Source organism: Crocodylus siamensis, chromosome 1 (genome assembly GCF_052110815.1).
Source record: "Crocodylus siamensis isolate JL-2025a chromosome 1, ASM5211081v1, whole genome shotgun sequence".
NCBI lineage: Eukaryota > Metazoa > Chordata > Crocodylia > Crocodylidae > Crocodylus > Crocodylus siamensis.
Window position 1 is genome coordinate 336465164 of NC_143395.1, and position 15107 is coordinate 336480270.

A 15107-nucleotide genomic window follows, 5' to 3' on the forward strand; every position below is an offset into this window, starting at 1 on the left:
CATTCTTTCAAAATCTCCTTGGTGGCCTTCTCACAGATGCTGAGAACACCCACCAGCCTTCTTTGTCCCATTTCAAGAAGCCATACAGCATCTGCACCCATCCATTCTCCAAATCCTGGCACTGATTCTGAACTTGAGTGGCAAAAGCCTGCTGTCTGGGTAGGGACAGCTCTACCTCACACCATGTTGCTGTGACAGAGATCAAGGCACCAAGGGAAATGCAAAGCCCCCATAGGAGGGTGCAATGACAGATGGTGAGATGCATTCATGGCCAGTGGGTCAGGGAGGCAGTAGGATAATAATGTCCCACTGACCAAAAGACCTCTGTGCAAACCTGTCATCAGAAGATGGTTACCAGCCCCAACTCCTCCCCCTGGTGAGACAAGTGTCATCTACAAGCAATCCCCGCAGTCCGAACTCATGACCATAACCAAAACTAGGTCCTGAGGCACAGATAGAGAGAGGTGGGAGAACTGTAACTCTGTCCAGTCAAAGCATTGGGCCCACAGTGCCAATTATTCAATATATGCTTCAGCACTAAGCAAATAATTCCTCCCATCTCTTCCTTTCCTCAAGCACAGACCTGAGGCTCCAAGTTCACAGCCTTGGGCATTTCATACCCATTCAGCCAGCATGTGAGAGTGTAAGTCTGTTTTACTCAAACTGCCCTCCTAATCTCACAAGACTATGATTATATGCCACTCCCCTCACCTGCCCTAAAAGCTGGCATAAAACCAGGCTTACTGAACCACCCTGCACTCCAAGGTAGGAGGTATGGTGTTCTGCTGCCCCTTCCCATGCCCTGACTTCAGGTGGTGTCACAGGCCTCCCTTCTTTCTCCACTGAACCTCTTGCATGTCCCCTTGCCTTGAGGTCCCTGCCCAGACCACATCTTAAAGGCTGCCCCACCACCTGTTCTGGAGCCAGATGGCTCTGCATGCCCACTGTGACTCAGAAAATCATCAAAAGGGTTTCACTCTGTAGTAAAAGTGTAATAAATAGTTACAGGTGTCCGGGTTCCACATGCCACAGCCTGCTATGCTCCACAGGGCCAAGGGACCAGGTGGCTGCTAGGGTGTTCAGGTCAGGGATGTTTGAAAGCACACATTTCTCAGAACCACTGGAAATGTATTATGGCAGTAATTAGAAATGATTTCCACTCTGCCAAACTCCCTCCCTCCCTCCCCAAGACATTGAGAAGGTAGGAATCCTGGGTGGGGGTGGGGGAGAATAATTGCTGAGAGACTGGTCCAAGAGCCAAAGTGACTGCCAGGCCAAGCATCAGGAAAACCTTGGAGGTGACACTTGAACATTCCAGTCCCTGTTTCCAGGCAAAAGTCCATTGGAGTAAGGCAATTCTGAGTCTCATGGTACCATCAGCAGTGATACTGGTTTTCTCTGAAAAGAAAACCCTAATTTTTAGTTTAGAAAAATAACCTCAAATCCACATTTTCCCATGAAACTCCATTATATATTAGTGGTGTTTTATTTAATTCATGGAAAAAATGTGGATTATGAGTTACTTTTTTAACCAAAAAATAGGTATTTTTTTAAATCAGAGAAAACCAGGATCCCTGACCATCAGTCCCTTTACTGAATGCTCAAACCCCAACTACCCCCATCCATCATATTCCCAAACAATTTCCCCTCAACCCCACAAACCAACCCTTCCCTCCCCCCAGGAAACTTTTAAACAGAGGAACACAGCATGAAAGCTAAGAGCAGAGTGTGGCAGAACTATATTCCAGTGGTATAGGGTAGTGAGGGGAACTTTGCTCAGGCAGGTCATCATGGGTTGAGGTTGAGTGCTGCATCGAAAATTTCTCTGATTAAGGAGGTGTCCTCAGGCATCAGGTCATCATAGCAAGATATAGCACTTGGGCTTGATTCTTATGTTTAGCACTAGCCCTGACTTCTCAGTCATGTCATCAAAGGAAGCAACCCCCTTCCAGGACTCATACATGTCCCAGGAAACCATCTCCTGCAATATAAGTAGGGTGGACAGGGCAGGGTTCCCTTGGGAATAGTGGTAAATCTCATGCCTCTGGCATCAACTAACTTTCACTAGGAAAATACTGGGGAGAGAGTACCACTTCTGTAAGGTCAGGTGGTGGGGGCTGTTGAAAGCTTTCTCATGCAATGAAAGGGTATGGGGGGAACTCAGACCTCTGTCAGCTTTCCACATGTTGGAAATTCTTTTCCAGTCCCAGGAACACCAGAATTAAGGCAGGACCCCAAGGCTCCACTCCTTTTATCCCTAGGCCAGAGGTGGCCAGTTACTTCCGGCAGAGGGCTGCTTACCAAGTTTTGGCAAGCTGTCGAGGGCCACATCAGTAGCCCTTTCCCTTGACAAGTGCTCCTCCCCCTGGTCACCATCTTGTGACGAGAAGTCCTGCCCCATAACCCTAACCTTTGCCACCAGAAGCTCCTTCCCTTGTCTCCAGAAGTACTCCTTTCAGCACAGGATTTTGCCATCTCAGAACCAGAAAAAGATCAAATTATATTTTAAAAATTAAACATCTACAACATTCATTAATTTGATTTCAAAAAATATTTTTGTCTTGATTTACATGCATGTAGCATACATAGAGGTGATTGCACAATAGAGTAAAATGAAGTCTTACTCTTGTATATTGTTGGGGGGTGGGCATAGGTTTTTGGGGGAATGTGTGGCGGGTATGTAGGGGTGGGGTGTGAGTTTTGGGTGGGGGATCATGTGGGTGTGTGTGGATATGTGGGGTCTGGGCGCTGTTGGGGGGAAGTTGGGGTGTGTGAGAAAGTGTGAGTCTGGGGGCCTGCGTGTATGGCAGTGTGGGGGGGGTGCATGTATATGGGGGGTATGCATGTGGGACTCTCCCTATGAACACACACAGACATACACACACTCTATCTAACTCCCTCCCTCACTGCACGCGTGCACACACACACACACACACACACACACACAAAGTGTCTCCCCCCTTATTGTTCTCTCTGTCTCTCTCTCCCCTTCCCTCACTTCAGGCACACGCATGCATACACACACAAACCTTCTTGCTCCTGACCCTGGGGTACCAACATGGGCCCCATGATCCTGCAGTCCGGTGATGCAGCCGGGGGCCATGTGGTGCTGGAGCAGCCAGCTGGCTTGCAGGGAAGTAGTGAAAGTTGTGGCAGGCAGAGTCTTCCAGTTGCAGTGGTAGGGTTGGGAAGGGGATGGGGATGGGGTGGGATTGGGCTGGCTTTGCTGCTGAGTCCTGCTGGCTTTCTCTGGGTCCTATTGCCCCTGGCTCCTGTCATCATTGACAGGCAGCAAGGAGCAGATAAATATAAATTTTAAAAAAAGTTTATGGACCCCTTGGGCTGGATAGAATGGCTTACAGGGCTGGATCCAGCCTGTGGGCCATATTTTGCCCACCCTTGCCCTAGGCACTCCTTCAAATGTTGCTTCAGAACCAGATGTCCACTCACAGCACAACTAGGAACCCATTCTCAGGTGTGCTGGGTGGTGAGCTGCCACATGGTTCCCAGTGTGACAGGTAATGAGCAAGACAAGGGACTTAGCATTGCCAGCATCCCATCTCAGTGCAAGTGTCCAGCTGTGTCCTGGCATGGGACACATCTTCTGAACTTATTCTTCATTTTATCAACAAAGTTTGTGACATTACACAGAGACAATGTTTCCCCTAATTGCATAAATAGCACCTGTAAGTGGGAGATGAAAGTGTGGAAGACACATAGTGGCTCAAATCCTGACCGCCACACAGCTGCTGGACCTGTGAAAAATGTCCAGGGGTAGTAATAAAGTAGCAAGGAGAAGGTCCTGTGGGCACTGGTAGTTGCCTCTGGGCACAAACTGAAGATTCTTGCCACCTAGAGCTAAGGCACAGGCATGAGCAGAGCCTATAGAAATGGAGAGGGGATACCCTGAGGCTAGGAGATGACTACATCCAGGCTGCCAAGATGCAAAGGGGCCCAAGATGGCCACCTGCAGGTTTGAAGAGGCTACCCACTCCTCAGCAGAGCTGGCAGAGTCCTAGCACCAGGAGAGGGAGATCATGACCAGGGTCCTAGATCTTTTTTCAACAATGTATGATACCCTTGATTGTCATCAATATTATCTCCCTATGAGACCCCATAATCCTGGGTCACATGAATAAGGGTAGACTGGCACCAAACATGCCATGTCCCACTTTAGTGAGTCTTTCTTGGACCAAGAGGAACAGGGATCCTATGGGAGACACCTATGGAGGCAGGGTGAGTGGGAATGAGGCCCCCTAACTGAGAGTGGGATAGGTATGGGAGTGGGAGACAGAACCAGGACAGAACTGGGGTGAGGGACCAAGTGACCTGGCAGCTAGTAGAACAGAAAGGCCTTCTGACATGCCTGACATACCACCTCCTGACAGATGAAGGGACTGGAACTGTGGCACCTGTAGCCCAAAGGCAGGACTATCTCAAACACCACCATCCTCCATGGCCCAAGATATCTTCCCTGCACCACAGCCCTGGAGTTCATCCTGTGAATTCAGGCTCCTCCACAAAGTAGTACTAGGACAGCCCCAGCAAGGCACTAGAACAGTCAGGTCAAGATGGGGAATGCAGGCACACCAGTTTCCCATGCGAAGTTATCTCTGGGATGGCAGCTAGCACTGGGGTCTGGGAAGCCAAGCTCCTCTACTCACCATGCATGGGACCCACAAGGGGATCTAGTCCACTCCATATGACCCTGGTCCTGGTTCTGTTGCAGGAGAGTGATCCAGTCATAATGGAGATAGGCACCTGCCAGCCCTGGTTTGAGAAGCACCCCAAGCATGTTGTGTATGGTCCTGCTTTGACCAGGGAGTTGGACTGGATGACCTCCTGAAGTCCCTTCCAGCCTTAATGTTCTGATTCTATGTCAAAGGGTCCTGCAGTCAGGGTGTCTGCAGAAGGATACAAGAACCCAGGGGTTGTGGTTGAGGAAATACAGGACCCTCATGAAAGTATGAGGAACTCACAGCCCCAGGTGTTGTGACACCTCTCTCCTTGCAGTGCTCTCAAGCTGATAGTGGATCCAGCATCACCCCATGTCCATCCCCTACATGAAGAAGTTCCTTGTCTGAGAATTATTTGCCAAGTTTAAATCCCATTCTTCTCCAAGTTTGTTTTGGGTGTTGCCCCTGTGGCATTTCCTCCCCACCCCATTCCTGATCCTAATTATCCTTCCAGGTGACCTCACCTCTTCCCCCCTCACCCCAAGGCATTCTGGTTTTCATCCATGGGAAGATGGATTTCTGACATTGTTTTCAATGGGTTGTATTAAACGCAGTAAAAGTTTGGCAACTAAGAACTTGTAAACCAAGACAAGACTGCTCCCTGTTCTAGAGTCCCCTAAATTCAGCTTTACATTCCTCTTGGGAAAGGTGTCCAGCCAGCCAGGGTTATGGGCACCCCAACCACCTTGCAGAGCTTGAGGAACCTGAGGCAGGAGGTCCTGGAGCTCAGGTACTCTGAGATTCTACTCCCCTTAGGCTGCCAGCCCTACTCATCTGGGGACTGTCTCTGGTCCCCATGGGTGATTATCCCAGGATTTCTGGACCAGGTCAGCTGGCTGGAGTGTGCATTCTCTAGTGGAAGTGCACTGTAGCTGGCCCCCATGTGCTTGATGTGCCATGCCTGTTTACACAGCCATCACTCAAGCCTCACAAATCACTTCCTTTCTCCTGCTGGTCTCATAGACGTTGTGGAGGATGCATGCAACAGCAATGTGGTTTGGCAAACACTTCTCTCCATGTATGGGCACACAGTCAGGACCGATCAACATGCCTTGAAGTACTTGAAGACAAACTCCATAGTCATATAGCACCTACTCAGGTAGTAGTTAAACTGTTCTTTCCTGTGGTCCAGATTCCAGTGCAGGACTTTATAAAGTAAGGAAGGAGAGGGTAGACCAGGTCCATGGGGATGAAGGGCAGGACAAAGAGACTACCAATTTCAATGCTGGTGGCCCCAGGGGCATAACATTCATTCTCTTTCATCTGGAGGGAGGAGAAGTTGCAAAAGATCCTGGAATCTTGCATATTGCCTTCCCTTCCAGCAAAGATGTGGGTGAAATAACCTAAGTGGCCACTGATGCTATGCAGCATGATGGAGAAGAAGTCCTTCTGGCCAATGAACACCTGGGCACCTGGAGTACACAGAACATAGAAATATGGGTGCTGTCCACAGATCCCACACAGTTGGGAAACCCATTCAGCAACAACCTCTTGCAAAATGTTCTGGATAACCAGGAATACCTCCCAGATGGCCTCTCTAGACTCACCCATGCCAAAGTAGTTGGCAATAGAATGGAGACTGTTGGTAGTAGTGAGCTTCCAGATGGCAATGCACACTTGCTTCTCTGAAGTTAGGGGTCAGGTGATGCTGATGTCTTGGCACTCAATGTGGGGTGCCACCAGTATGATAATGTTCCTAAAGCACATCTGGAAGTTCTGGAGCCACTCCTGGTCATCCCAAGAACCAAGAGCAATCCAATTCACTGGTCTGTACAAGGTGGTGTGGGCCTACAATTACTGCTTCACCATCTGGAGGTGGTACCAGAGCATCCCAGAGGCAATGGCACCCCAGGCAGCCTTGTCTTCATCAGCATCATAAAAGTCATTGGCTGAGTCCAAAATGGTTGGTGCGGTAAGTGGCCCTGTGCAGGACAACCAGCTGCTGGCTTGTGGGTAGGGTGACCACCCATCCCTAATTGGGCTGGACAGCCCTGGAATGAAAACATCAAGTCTTGGTCCTAGGCTACATGACTCTGGGACAGCATTTGTCCCAGATTTATGGTATTGTTCAGGGATCTGGGTTTGGGAAGTAGCGGTTTTCCCCTTGCAGGCTTCTTGGGGCTGTTGGGAGAAGGATGCAGGGGGTGTCACATGTATGTGCATGCCCACACACATGCATATGGCCAGGAATACAGCTAGGAAGTATGGAGAGCAGCTCCCTGAAAATAAATCTATGGAGGGGAGGGGGCATAGGGGGATGGTGGGGGCAGATTGAGGGCTCTTACGGTAAGGGAGGGAGTGAGGCAAGGGTGGTGCATGGAACCCAGGGCTGGGGCAGGGAGTCAGACAGAGCTACAGGCAATTTGTGCAGAGGGTGAGGGGGTGATAACCTACCACTGTGCATATTCCCAAGGGAGGTATGGGGGGGCACATGCTCCCCCCCGATTTGTGCACAGGGTGGGGGCGGATGGAGGCTGCCCACTTGATTATTAAAAGTGAACTAGCAAAGTTTGCTGATGACACCAAACTATGGGGAAGTGTGGTCATGCTTGAAGACAGGCTGTCAATACAGGCCTGGTCAGGTTTGCAAGGTAGATGGGCCTCAACCAGACGTTGTTTAATACGAAGAAATGGAAAGTGCTCCATCTGGAGAAATAATCCACAACACACAGGTTTGGCAGTGCTACACTTGCTAGCACCACATCTAAATGAGTCCTGGGTGTTGTGAAAGACAACAAAATGAACTTAAGCCACCAATGCAATGCCATAGCTGGCAGAGCTAATCAAACACTGGCATGCATCTACCGAGACATCTCGAGCATGGCAAAGGATGTCATCCTCCCTCTCTACTCAGCCTTGGTGAGACTGTAGCTAGAGTTTTGCATCCAGTTCTGGGCGCCACACTTCAGGAAGGATGTGGTAAAGCTCAAGAGAGTCCAAAGGAGGGCCACAGGCATGATTAGAGGCCTAGAGATCAGGTCATATGAGAAGAGGCTGAAAGACTTGGAACTGTTCAGCCTGGAGAAGAGAAGATTCAGAGGGGACTGGTGACAGCTTATAAGTATATCAAGGGTATACATCAGGGTCTGGGGGTGCATCTGTTCACCAAGCCCCCGCAGGGGAGGACAAGAAATAATGAGCACAAGCTGATTAAGGATTGCTTCAGGCTAGACATAAGGACAAACATCTTTACAAGTCGAGTGCCGAGGGTCTGGAATAGGCTCTCCACAGAGGTTGTATAGTCATCCACCCTGGTGATCTTCAAAAAGCGTCTTGATGCCCATCTGACACCAGCAGTCTTTCCTTCCCAAGTGCAGAGTGGCTGGACCTGATGATCTGTAAGGTCCCTTCCAGATCCTAACAACTATGAAACTATGAAACTTTGCCTTGCTGCCCTACCCAGGGAGCCCTGTGCTGGCCATGCAGCCATGGCAAGGCAGGGGGCAGCAGTGGCACGGAATTGTGCCCCCCACTGCTGCTGGGAGGCAGAGGACATGTAGCCAGTGTGGGGCTCCTGGGGGAAAGGATGCTGCTTTTCAGGGGCACCCCTGAGCCTGCAGTGAGCAGACCACATCCACCCCTGCTCCACTTGACTCTGGTCTGGCTGTGCAACTGGAGGAGACAAAAGGAGGGGAGGAGAGATGGGGGATGTGTCCCACCTTTCCATTTTGAAAAAGTGGTCACCCTACTTGTGGGCATGAAGATGCATGCAAGCGGGACCATCTGGTGGACCATCTCCTGGTACAGCATGCAATGTCCTACAACCTCCAGTGAGAGTCAAGTGGGGAAAGAAATAAGATCCACCACAGCTCCTGGGTCTATCAGCTTGGGCATAAGTGGTGCAGCACCATGGCAGAGTGCAGGAACTTAAACATGCAATGAACAAGACAGAACACATAGTCTTTGTCTTCTGAAAGCCTCTTGATGGGGCGGGAAGGAGGTGGTAATGTGAGGGGGAGTTCATTTGTGCTCAGCAATCTCTAGCACCCTAAGGAATCTGAAGGGCATGCTGAAAGTGTGCAAAAGGGCATCCTGTCTGCAGGCCTTTGCTGGCAAGTTTGTCCACAAAGTCACCTTTTCAACCCTTGGTATGAGAAAATTTCCCAAATACCTTGTATTCGAAACCTTGACTAGTTTTATCCCAACTACACAGTTCATCCAATAAAAGATATCACCCTAAGACATCCTTGCCTCACACACAATTTCTGGACCATCATGGCTCTAACATCAAGATTTCAAAAGTAAGGATGGGAGCAGCTGCTTTATGACAATGCTGAAGTTTATTTGGAATTTGAAGCAGTGAACTCCAAAGCAACTTGAAAGCATTTTGAAGGCTAGAATCTCTGAGTGAAGCTCTCATTTAGATTTACCAATGCATAAAATAGAGTGTGATATTTTAAGTCAGTTTGAAAAAAAATATCTATTGAATAGTTGTCAGTTTGATCCTTTGATCTTTACATCTGGGACAAAAGTACAAAACCTATATAGATTCTGTTCATCCCCCTTCCCCCCCTTAAGCCTTTTCAGTTATATATTTGACATTTACAAAAAAAAAGTAGATGAAAAATGTTAAAATGGAAATGTGTAAATCTATCTGCAGTAGGTCAAATCTAGTCACTTGAGTTCCCGTTATTGCATTCAGGGGAAAAACATCCAGTTGAATAGTCAATGTGTGAAGTTTCAGACTGTGCGGTCTTCACAATTCATGCAGGAAATTCAATTGAATTTAACTGGAAATCTCTCACACCAACAGCATACTAGTGACTTGACTTTATTAATACTTGCAGTTTATAGAGAGCAAAACTGCAGAAGTGTCAGCAGTGATGGGTAAGCCTCAAAGGGTTAGGTGGGTCAGTTCCCATAAGCACCTAAAAGTTCAAATGCTTATCCAAACCTTTTATGAATAATCCAGACTTCTTGATTATGTAAAACTGCACTTGAAATGTAATGAAAGCAGGCTGTGTGAGACTTCTGGTATATTTTGTTTCTAGCCTGGCAGACTTCCACTATTGTATCTACAAGAAGACAGGAAATGCAGCTGTACATGAAAGTCAAGGATTTATATCTTTTATTTCTAGTATTTATTATTTCTGTTACAATACCCCAGAAGAACTCATCAGGAGGGATCCTGTTTTTCTCTGATAAAACAAAAATCCCCAATTTTCAGATTTGCAAAAGCAACCCAAAATCCACATTTTTTCTGTGATTAAAATTATTCTTCCCATTGTCAAACGTATTTAAATTACTAACAAAAAGATGCTCAACACCTTGTAAGATCAAATTCTTAGTGACAGTGAAAAATCTACTAATTGAACCACTGAGTCCTGACTTGATCCTAGCACTAGAATGTCTTATTTTACGCAAGATCATTTAAGATCTTTTTCTTTTCTTATCAATTATCCTTCCTGTGGTAATGCAGTACCATAACTAAACAAGAGTACAATAATATGATTACTTTATGAAAGATAAACTTTCCATGAATTAGTATTGTACTTTAGAGTTTCAGACTGCAGTACAATCCTAATTCAATAACCTCACTATAAGTGATGAATTTTTTTCTTTAAACATATTTATTTGGGGGTTTATGTATGAGTATGCCTTTGATAATACTGAAGGCAACTACATTCATAACTGATTTAGAAACAGTGAAAAAATAATTTTGCTATCATCTTTTCTAATACTTTGCAAGTTGCAGAACATGCATGACTCTTCTAGACCTAAAAAGCCCTGCTGAACATAAATTGATATTTAAGACTGGTAACTTAAATGGGAAACTAGAAATTTGCATGTTGGTATGGAAACTGAAATAACAGCTCAAGTCTGCATTGATCACTTGCACAGAAACTAGAAGTGAAGTGAGCTTTCAATATCATAAGATAAAAGTGTGAAAATGGGAATTACATTTTTGTCCTGCCTCCAGTCCATTCCCAAAGTCTCATAACTGGGGTTACTTTGTCTGAATCAGCAGAAGTAAGTAACCCTGTGGACCCTTTAAAGATTGCCCATCACTCCTATTTTTACCCTTGACCTCTTGAGTGCTCAGACTCCTCAGGGGGTTGAGGATGGGATGCTCCGTGTTAGAATGGAAGCACAAAAGGATGCAGGGTAAGCCTCTTGACTTCAATGCCCACATTATAAATCTTCCCTAAAAGGGTAGATCATATTAATATATATTAATGTACTGATGCTTGACAGAATCTTATTTACTATGGGGTTTGCTTCCTTGATAAAGTAATATTTGGATCAGGACCCTACCATCTAGTGGCCTCTACTATCTGGTGTATTGTACAGCCATCCCTTGCTAGAAGAGTGGCAGGAGAACATGTGTCATTTCTCATGACATCTCTGTATTCCATCCTTATTAGTAAAATCTGCTTTAGCTACTTTTTATTTGATTACTGATTGCAGCTGGTCAAAAATTCAAGTATGACATGAATAGATAATAAACAAACACTTTTTCTAATGAAAACAGTACCAACCTCATGAGAACTTTTTGGGAGGGGAAAAAAATCCCACTATGTATACATGTCTGCCTTGTAGAAGGGTCAGTCAGAGAGTAATGCCTGATAACTTTTATCTCCTAAGCAAACCATGGATATGAAGGGTGTTCTTCTTGCCTAAGGGGGCTACACTAAACTCAGAGGTCAGAGAAAGAAGAAGAAGAAACTTGGTTTCCTCCACATTTGTACCCTTGAAGAAACCTAGGGTACAAACAAGCATTTCTGGGACCTGGCTAAGTTTTAGGTGGTTCAGTGTAAATCTTCTAAACCTGAGTTGGGATCCCATGCATGCATGTCTTTGATACTTGCCAGAAAGAGGCATGGACAGCTGAAAGACATAGGGGAGAATGGGCTGGCTGGATCTAGGGGAGGCTGGTGGGTTCGTGGGGGTGCTGGCAGGTCTGGATGGGAAAAATAGCCCTGTCAGGAAGGGGGCAAGTGGTTTCATAGATTTCATAGACATTAGGGCTGGAAGGGACCTTGGAAGATCATTGAGTACAGCCCCCCACTCCCAAAGGCAGGAAGTCAGCTGGGGTCATAGGATCCCAGCAAGATAAGCATCTACTTTGCTCTTGAAGGTGTTCAATGTAGGTGCTTGAACCACCTCTGATGGCAGGATGTTCCAGACCCTGGGAGCTCAGACAGTAAAGAAATTCTTCCTTATGTCCAGCCTGAAATGGTCTTGTAGTAGTTTATGATTCTTCGGCTTTGTCATCCTTTGGGGTGCGCTGGTGAATAAATGTTCCCCCAGATCCTGGTGGTCACCCCTGATAAACTTATAGGTGGCCATCAGATCACCCCTGAGCCTACGCTTTTCCAGGCTAAAGAGTCCCATGGCTCTCAGCCTGTCATCGTAAGATCTGTTTTCCTGACCTCTGATCATGTGCGTGGCTCTTCTCTGTACTCTCTCAAGCTTCTCCACATCCTTTATGAATTGTGGGACCAAAAACTGGACGCAGTACTCCAGCTGCGGCCTCACCAAGGTTGAGTACAAGGGGAGAATGAAGTCCTGGGATTTGCTTGAGAGGCATCTGTGGATGCAAGCCAGCGTTTTGGTCGCTTTACTAGTCGCAGCATTGCATTGCAGGCTCGTGTTCATCTTGTGGTCAGTGATGACCTTCAAGTCTCTTTCTTCCATAGTGCTAGCCAGCATAGCACTGCCGAGCCTATAAGGATGCTGCAGGTTTTTCTTCCCAAGGTAGAGAACCTTGCAGTTTTCGGTGTTAAACACCATCAGGTTCTCATCCACCCATTTGCTGAGCCTGCCCAGGTCAGCCTGAATCACCCACCAGTCTTCTGGTGTGGATGCTTTGCCCCAAAGTTTGGTGTCATTGGCGAACTTGGCCAGTCCACTTCCAATGTCCACATCATTAATGAAGATGTTGAACAATATGGGTCCAAGGACAGAGCCTTGAGGGACCCCACAGGTCACAGGACACCATGATGATTAACTTCCATCAATTACTACCCTCTGGGTCCGACCATGGAGCTAATTTTCCAACCAGTGGATCGTGGTGGACCCAAGGCCACAATTGGCCAGTTTCGCCTAGAGGTGATCATGGGATACCAGACTGAAGGCCTTTTTGAAGTCGAGATATATGACATCAATCTCTTCTCCCTTGTCCAGGTGATAGGTCACCTGGTCGTAGAAGGAAATGAGATTGGTCAAGCAAGACCTATCCGCAGCAAACCCATGCTGGCTATCTTTTAGGATGTTGGTGTCAGCCAGTCCATTAAGGATGGCCTCTTTAATAAACTTTTCTAAGATCTTCCCCAGGATAGAAGTCAGGCTGATGGGCTTATAGTTAGCTAGATCCACTTTCCTCCCTTTCTTGAAGAGAACACTACATTGGCCTTCTTCCAGTCTTCGGGCACTACACCAGAGAGCCAGGAGTTTTCAAAGATCCATGCCAGAGGCTGGGCTATGATGCTCACCAGCTCCTTGAGTACCCTGGGGTGTAGATTGTCAGGGCCAGCTGACTTGAAGGTATCCAGCTTCTCAAGGTGTTCCTTCAGGAGGTCAGCATTAATGGAGGGCAGGGGATCTCCCTCACCAGGACCTTCCTGTCCCATAGCGGGCATGGGCGTCCCATGGGACTGATGAAAGACCAGCTTTATGGCAGATGGTGAAGGTGATCAGCTCGTGGTTGCTGTCACCCAGCTTCCCATTGATCCCTAGGTGGGCTGATTAGGTCATCCCCAGTAGCCAGTACCAGGTCAACCAGTGCTTTTCCTCTCGTTGACCCATAGACTTCTTGAGTCAGGTAGAGGTCATCCACGCATGAGAGGAATCTTTGCGACTGCTCAGTTTTTGCTGAGTGATCCTCCCACAAGATGTCTGGGTAATTGAAGTCACCCATGACAACCATGGTCCTGGAGCATGCAGCCTCAGCCAGTTCCTGGGTGTACTCCTGGTCAAGATCAGGACTTTGGGTGGGAGGTCTGTAGTAGACTCCTACTGTTGTGTCCCCTGTGCCATGTTCCCCACAGCTTTTAACCCAGAGGGTCTCCAGTCATCCACCCTGATCACCAATATCAGCTTGTAGGGACGCGTAGCTTTCCTTAACATAGAGAGTTACACCCCCGCCCCTTTTAGCTACACGATTCCTCCTGTACTGGGTATGGCCATCTATACCCATGGTCCAGTCATGGGTGGAGTCCCACCAGGTCTCTGTTATTCCTATGACATCATAATTATTTGATGATGAGGTTGAAACTACATAACCTCTAGGCTGTGGAGAATGAGTGCCTGGGCTTTTCCAGTCCCAGAGCTATACTATGGGGTGTATGAAGCAGGCAGTATTGGATTCAGATATGGGGGACAGTAATTCGATTCACTGATTGGCATCACTGTCCCAATTCAATTTGGCTGAATCTGAAGATTCAATTCTGATTCAGAGAATCAGTGATTTGGCCATAGACACAGCTTACATGTTTTTTCTACATGAGGTACCAGGCATGGCTTGTGAATGCTGAAATGCTGAGGTGGGTGGAGAGTCCCACAGGAGCAGGGGAGTCACCCATGTGCTTGACAGCAGACCCAGAAGTGGACCGGAAGTACTTCCAGTCCACTTCAGAGTCTGCCACCAAACATGCATGGGGGCCCTCCCTGTGCCTCCCCAGCTTGGCAATCAGCCTCAGGGGGACCCCATGTGCCCCCCCAGACCCAGGAGGCACCAATCACTGAGCTGGGGGAACAGAGGGGTTCCCTATGCACTCCATGGAGGACCCATAAGTAGACTGGAAATACTTCTAGTTCACTTCCAGGTCCGCCACCAAGTGCATGGGGAACCACCCCCATACACTCCGATGGGATGCTCCATCCACCCCACCATCAGTGTTCATGAGCTGAGCCTGGTACCTTGAGGTACATAGAAAAAACATATAAAGCTGAGTCTATGGCCGAATCATCAAATCTCTCCTAAGCAAATCGAAGGCTTCTGATTTGATTTGGAGAGATTAATGGATCTCCTGATTTGATTTGGATTTGAAGATTTGGCCACTGAATTGAGCAGAATTGCCTCCAAATTGAATCAGTGACCAAAGCTTCACACAACTGTACCATGATGTGAACACGTGCAGGCATTCATTAGGCTTGGTTAACCCTTGCTGGATTGACATATAAAAAGAAACACACTCTAAGCACTGCACATACTCTTGGATAGAGATGTTTTCTTTCTTACAAGTTAGAGTTTAACTATTGCCGTTTTAAGGTTGGTGGTAGATCACCCTTAAAAATGTTGACAAGCTCTAAGGTATCCAAGTGTTTTTTGATTCAAGAAAAAAAAATGGATCAAGACTGCAGCTGTTGAAAACTGACTTATTTTTTGGGGGTAGAAAATTTCTAGCATGAGTTGCATCAGATCTTGCA